Genomic DNA, 7,560 nt, shown 5'->3' on the forward strand with positions numbered 1-7,560 from the left:
ACGTGTGTCGGGACTCCGTAAGTTATTGTGATATAATATGGTTGTGGCCAGTGTGGTTTCTTTAATTTCTGGCTCAACTTTTGAACTATGATTGATACTTCGATTTCGGTCACGTTCGAAGGTGATATATTGGAGTACTGAGCATTTAAGCGTCATTTTATTTCAAACAATTGACTGTCCATTGTATATGTATTTGATGATCACCTGTTCACCGGTTGCGCTCACCTGTATGCCTAATCAACCGTGACGGACTCGAGGCGTGAGGCTCTATAGGAGAGAGAAGTGTAACCACACGTGCATTCTTCTCCATTGTGCTTATAAAAGCAATGTGTATGACTTTATTCCTGTATCCGCACACCAGTTGATCAGCACTATGAGTGCAGGGTCGGAACCAACTACGTCATCTGTACTAGGGGCGTCGCGTGCAGTGCTATATGACGACGCCATGGACACAGGGACTTCGGAAGTGAGTAACTCAGACATGGTTCACTTTATGACACGTATAGAAAACAGACTCAAACACATTGAGGAACAAGTCAATAAAATAGATAAAGTTCAACATGATCTCACTCTTTTATCGTCGCGCGTGCGTGATATCGAGGACAAATTTGGGGCATTGAGTTGCCAAACGCGTGATCTGGAGCACAGCGCTGAAGCGATTGGTCAAATGTTTGATTCTGTGAAGGCTCAGACAGATAGGCATGAATCTGATATCAGTGTGTTAAAAAGCCAAGCCAATAGATCGGATTCAGTCGCTTTGTCAGTAGAATTAGAAAAGGCATATGAAGAACGACATGAACTGAGGTCGATAGTAACTGACCTTCAGTGCCGGTCCATGAAGGCCAACCTCGTTTTTAATGGATTAAGTGAGAACGTCAGAGAGGACACCGAGGCATTAGTTAGGTCGTTCCTATACAACGAATTAGACATCCAAGACGTTGAGTTTGGTAATGTGCACCGATTCGGGAAACGGAAACAGGACAGGCCCCGACCTATCGTGGCCAGATTTCTTTATCAGAGCCAGCATAGTTTAGTTCTTTCACGTTCCTACCTTCTTAGAGGCACACGATATGGCGTGAACGAACAGTTTCCGTCCGCCGTGGAAGAGATTCGTAAGAAACTATATCCCGTTGCCAAGCGTCTTCGTAGACTCAATCACAAGGTTAAGTTTGTGAGGGACAAAATGTACATTGATGGAGTATTATACACTGGTGAAGAGTCTGTAGAGACCACCCAGGGGTTTTCTACTGCTGACCAACCTATGAGTACTCGCACACACTACAGTGATAGGCGTGATGCAAAGCGACGTCGACAATCTTCAACGCCGCTTTCCCCTGCAGGTTCCCCAGCAAGCACGGGTCGTCAAGACAATAGTGTCAAGTCTGCCAAGGACGGACATAACCAAACGGGTACTACGAGATGTCAGACAACGGGTGTGCCTATTTCTGAACAGACATCAGATGAGACTCACGTCAAATCAGCCGATTAGCGGTTGGCGGAGGCCAATACTTCTATACGGCTTTGTTGTTGGAACGTTCAGAGAGGGTTAATAAATAAAGTCGAAAACACTGATTTTTGTACCACCTTCAGTGAGGCAGACATTGTTTGCCTAACAGAATGTTGGCTAGATGATAAGGATGAGTTAAATGTAAAAGGTTTTAAAGGCTTTAAACCTGTTGTTAGATCAAAATGTAAAGGTGGTGGATTAGTATGTTTATACAAACCATGGTTACACAATTACATTTCTCTTGAGTCTGTACTTTTAGACAGCATTGTATGGGTAAAAATTGATGGTAAACTATTTCCTGACCAGAAAAGTGTTTATCTAGCGCTTGTATATCTACCTCCCGAGGGTTCTGTATTTTATCGTTCGTACGAAGAGGATATATTCTCGGTACTTGAGAACAGCATTGCCTCTTATAGTTCATTAGGGAAGGTTTTTGTAATGGGCGATCTTAACAGTAGGACCGGCATAGATCCGGACTTTATACCTATCGACTTACTGCATGATAGCGTTCATCGTCAGCTTGAGGGGTTCATCAGTTACCCTCAGGATCCATGTACAGTTACACGTACATCAGAGGACCAACAAGTTAATACCTTTGGTCGTTATTTACTACATCTTTGTAAAACAACGGGTGTTCAAATTATAAATGGTCGTACCTCTGGCGATCTGGATGGTAAATTAACATTTGTTAATTCGAATGGCTGTTCTGTTATAGATTACGCATTGGCGGATAATGGTTCAATGTCGTCTATTAAAAGTTTTGAAGTAGGTGGCTTTACGGAATACTCCGATCATGCACCAATATTTCTTGTTTTAGATTGTTTATCAGCTACCTTTCAATGTAACTGTTGCCAAGGTAATGATACGTATACCACTATAACAAATGTAAGATGGTCAAATGAGGCCAGTAGCAGCGTTACGAGTGATATATTTAACGCCAGACTTTTAATACATAGCTGTGTTGAATCACTTGATTGCTCGAAAGAAAGTGTCGATATATGTCTCAATGATTTTGTTTCATGTACACGCAGATTGTTTGATAAATTTTGTATCTCCAACAGTAAAGTTATTGATTGTTCATGTTCCTGTCATATTGGTACTTCGGTTAAAATGGAAACGGATAAGCCATGGTTTGACAACAGTTGTAGAAATTTGTATAAAAGATATAAAAGGGCTTTATCTGAGTTTAATAGTGAGCGGTCCTCAGCTAACCGAACTACTCTCTCCCATGCCAAAAAACAATATAAAGTCTATGAGAGAAAGATGAAACGTAAATATAATAGTATGGAAGGCAATATGCTGGATGTATTGAAACGTAATAACCCTAGGGAGTTTTATCGTCATTTTTCAAATCATAAGACCTCTAAGACTGGCATTGTATCATTAACAGATTTTTTCAACTATTTCAAAGATCTAGCGGGTGAAACAGACAATAGTGTTATTACAAGTAGTAATGATACTGAGTGCGTATATCCCGAGTTAGATGTAGATTTTAGTAATGATGAAATATTGAAAGTAATTAAGGATCTGCCCAGGGGCAAAGCTGCTGGTATTGATATGGTACTTAATGAATATTTTATTGAATATAAAAATGTATTCCTACCAGTTTTATTAAAGTTATTCAATACCATGCTACAAATTGGTTATTTCCCAGAGTCATGGGCTCAAGGTGTTATAATTCCCCTGCACAAAAAGGGGGATATTGATAATGTTAACAATTACAGAGGCATAACATTAATTAGTCATTTAGCTAAACTTTTTACGTCTATGTTAAATAAGCGCTTGTTGAAGTGGAGCGCTCGTGAAGATATTGTTACCGATGCACAGTTTGGTTTCAAGCCTGGGTTTGGTACTAGAGATGCAATTTTTGCATTACAAAGCTTAATTATTAATTCTATAGAACAGAACAAACGACTATATTGTGTTTTTATTGATTACAGTAAGGCTTTTGATAGTATTAATCATCGATATTTATGGCATAAACTTTGGAAAAGTGGTATTAGAGGGCGATTACTTAATGTTATTTCATCAATTTATGATAATGTACGTTCGTGCGTGAAACTTAATGGTAAATTATCCGCCATGTTCGATTTGCATGTCGGTTTATTACAAGGGGAATCTTTGTCTCCCATACTATATTCTTTATTTGTAAATGATATGGAAAGTGAATTTATAAAGTCTGATTGTCAAAGTTACTCCTTACAGTTGATTAACCTGTTTATGTTAATGTATGCAGATGATACAGTTTTGTTCTCCGAGGACGTTACTGACCTCCAACGTATGCTTTACTGTTTACAGACTTACACTACTAAGTGGAATTTAAAAGTTAACACAGACAAAACAAAAATTGTTATTTTTAGAAAAAAGAAAAGAATATTACCTGGTGAAAGCTGGACGTTCAATAGTAAACCTATAGAAATTGTGGATAAGTTTTGTTACCTGGGTTTGGTTTTTAATTTTAACGGCAGATTTTCTGTAGCACAAGATACTTTAGCTTCTCAAGGCAGGAAAGCATATTTTCAATTAAAAAGAAAAATGAAACACTTTAACCTTAACACGGAAACAAAACTCTCCTTATTTGATACATATGTTACATGTATTTTGAATTATGGGTGTGAAGTTTGGGGGCAAGATGTTTCGCCACAAGTAGAAAAAATTCACCTCCTTTTTCTTAAGGATTTACTTAACGTTAGAAAAACAGTCAATACTTCTATGGTATTTTTTGAAACCGGTAGATATTCATTGTATGTGCAACGTAAAACATCTGCTATGAAATATTGGTTAAAAATATTGAAATCAAAAAATTGTATTTTGAAATCATGCTATGATGCTCTAGTCGAATTGAATTGCAGAAAACCTAATTGTAAAACTAATTGGGTCTATCATATTAAGTATGAACTTTGTAGTTTAGGATTTGGATATGTTTGGAAAAATCAATGTGTTTTAAATGAAAATCATTTTTTGCAAATATACAACCAACGTATTCATGATGTTTTTGTTCAAGAATTGTATAATGCTTTTGATGTATCCCCCAAATGTTATTTGTATAAACATATTGTGGATTCCTTCTGTACTCAGTTCTATCTAATTAAACCTATCAATCATATATTTAAGAAGTTATTAAGCCAATTTCGTATGCAGTGTCACAGTCTCAATATCGAGTCTGGGCGTTATAATAACATCCCTAGAAATCAGAGGATTTGTACTGTCTGTGATAAAAATGACGTAGAGGATGAAGTGCATTTTGTACTTCTCTGTCCGGCATATTCCGAATTAAGGGCGACATACATCAAAAAGTATTTTTATTGTCGACCAAGTGTGTATAAGTATATTGAATTATTCTCGAGTAAAAGTGTTAAAATTTTGAATATGTTGGGTAAGTATTTGTTTCGTGCTACAGCGAAAAGAAAAGCCCTGCTTGCAAGTAATTAAATTGATCTTAGTTTGTTGCTATTATTGATTCATCATTTTTTCATCAGTGTCACTGTTGCTTCTGTAGCTTTTTATATAGTATGACGTCATCCGTTATGACGTGTCGTTACTATGTATGACGTGATGGTTTTGTCATATTAATTCAATAAGTTGAAACTGGTGAGTTTACAGTGTATATTGATAACACAATGTAGTTACAACATGTCTTGTACATCTCATTACAGTAGTATTGATGGTAATATTGTCCTCCGCCATCTTATGCTTGTCTATGTCATGATAATTATGAAAATGTTTGTACTGTTCCCTATATGCTTGTTTTGCATTTGGATGAAATAAAAACTTGAAAACTTGAAACACTATACAGACAAGGACCTATAGTTCACACTTCACTGATTCCTGTCTATGTCAGATATGTATTGTCTTTTTAATTGTTAAATACTGAAATGGCACAGATGGAGTATTAGCAATAATGGTTTCACATTTTATTACAGGTAGACTAACGCTATTCAGTTTTGCTGATTTCCATGATCCTTTTAGCCCTTAGGTGCATTACAGCATAATTACATAAATATCACAGCTTGTACAGAATAATACTGTAAATATCACAACATATACAGAATAACACTAAATATCACAACTTATACAGAAAAATACCGTAAATATGACAACTTAAAAAGAAAAATACCGTAAATATCATAACTAATATTTACAGAACAAGAGGCCCAGAGGGCCTGCATCACTTACCTGGATATTTCAGTAAGTATGGCAAAATACTGTGATTCAAGTTAAATTTCAAGTATTTTCCTGCTTTTAATACAACTCTCCCAATAATGGTTTCAAACTGCAGGGTTGACTAAATCCTGTCAATCTTGAAAAAGAAAAAAGTATTTTAAAGTTTTCTTTGGCTACATTTCCCTTCTCCCGCCCTAAGGGGATCTTTCATTTTTCAACATACAACATTGCCACAATTAATTCTCCAGACCAAATTTCATCGAAATCGGTTTAGTTTTTCAGGACCAGTAGCATTTTTAAAAGATTTACCCTTTGGGCCAGATGAGCTAAAAATTAATACTATTATTACAATGTAACTATGCAAGAAACTGCCAGATATTTCTAATTTTCTAATTCCTTTGAAATCTTTTAGATATGTGGCTGCATTCAAAGTTTCATAAAATTTGGCCGACATTTACTTGAGTTATCGTGTTCACAAGGTTCAATAATAATATCATTGCAAAAGGCAATAACTGTGTAAGTTACGGTCGATTAATTTCCATTTTCGAACTTTGAAGATCTTGTTGATATATGGCTGCATGCAAAATTTCGTCAAACGTCGTTGATAATTATTTAAGTTATCATATTCACAAGGTAATTGTTGATAGACGGACGGACGACAGACGCCGCGCCACAGCATAGGTTAACTCGGCCTTTGGGCAGGTGAGCTTAAAACAACAAACACGGTAGAATTTAATTAGCTTACTGTAGTGAAAATAATTACGCGCCATGCAGCCGCAAATTCACCATTCAGCGACTTGCTATGAACTTGTATTAATATTATGACATATGTGGTATAATCTGATCCTACGACAGGAATTTCGGAACGTGTGCCCAATGAGGACTGTATTGATAAACTGAAAACACTAGCGAGTCAGAAGCTGGACTTTACGGAGAACCTGCTTATCGACAGGGCCCATAGGATAGGTCCAAAAACAACAGGGAAAGTGAGACCCATCGTCGCCAAATTTAACCAATTCCAGCAAAAGGAACGATTGAAAAAAAAATCCAATAAACTGAAAGGTTCAAATATTTATATCTCTGACCAATACCCAAAGGAAGTACAGGAGGTGAGGAGGGAGCTATGGCCGATATGGAAGAAGGCCCGTGACGACAAAAAGAGGGCAGTATTTGTTAAAGACAAACTTTATATTGACGGTGTTTTGTACAAGTGTCCGGACCCGCCCGTTCCGTCCGCAAATGTCTAGGCACCTGGCAACCCTAAGGGTGCCCCTAAAGGTGCACACACACGCAAACGTCACCAATAGGAAAACGTGGAGCACGGGTCTTGTATCGACCCAGGGTCTGAATGTATAAGCCTGCTATATTGGAATATTAATGGCGGTTTCGATAGAAAACTGAAATCTTCTAGTCTAACTAGTTTCATTAAAACTTATAATATAATTATCCTAACAGAGTGTTGGATCCCTAATGATTACCATGTTGATATTGACGGATTTGATACATATATAATACCTAGAAAGCTTACTACTGCTACCCAGGGTGGCGGTATAGTAATTTTGATTAAATCTAATTTAAAACAATTTGTTTCTATCTGTGAAATCATACATGACTCTGTTGTCTGGTTAAAGATAGATAAGAGTCTGTTAGTTGAAAATAGAGATGTTTTCTTAGCCGGTGTTTATATACCGCCTAAAAATTCTGTTTACTATAACAAATATAACTGTGATCTGTTCCATGAACTTGAAGATAGGGTGAATCGATACACAAATAAAGGTGAAATTGGGTTGATTGGTGACTTTAATAGTCGTACTGGGACTAAGCATGACTTTGTCCAACACGATAAGATTCATATAAGTTTAGAGAGGAGACTCTCAAATGTTTTTGAC

Source organism: Pecten maximus, unplaced genomic scaffold (genome assembly GCF_902652985.1).
Source record: "Pecten maximus unplaced genomic scaffold, xPecMax1.1, whole genome shotgun sequence".
NCBI lineage: Eukaryota > Metazoa > Mollusca > Bivalvia > Pectinida > Pectinidae > Pecten > Pecten maximus.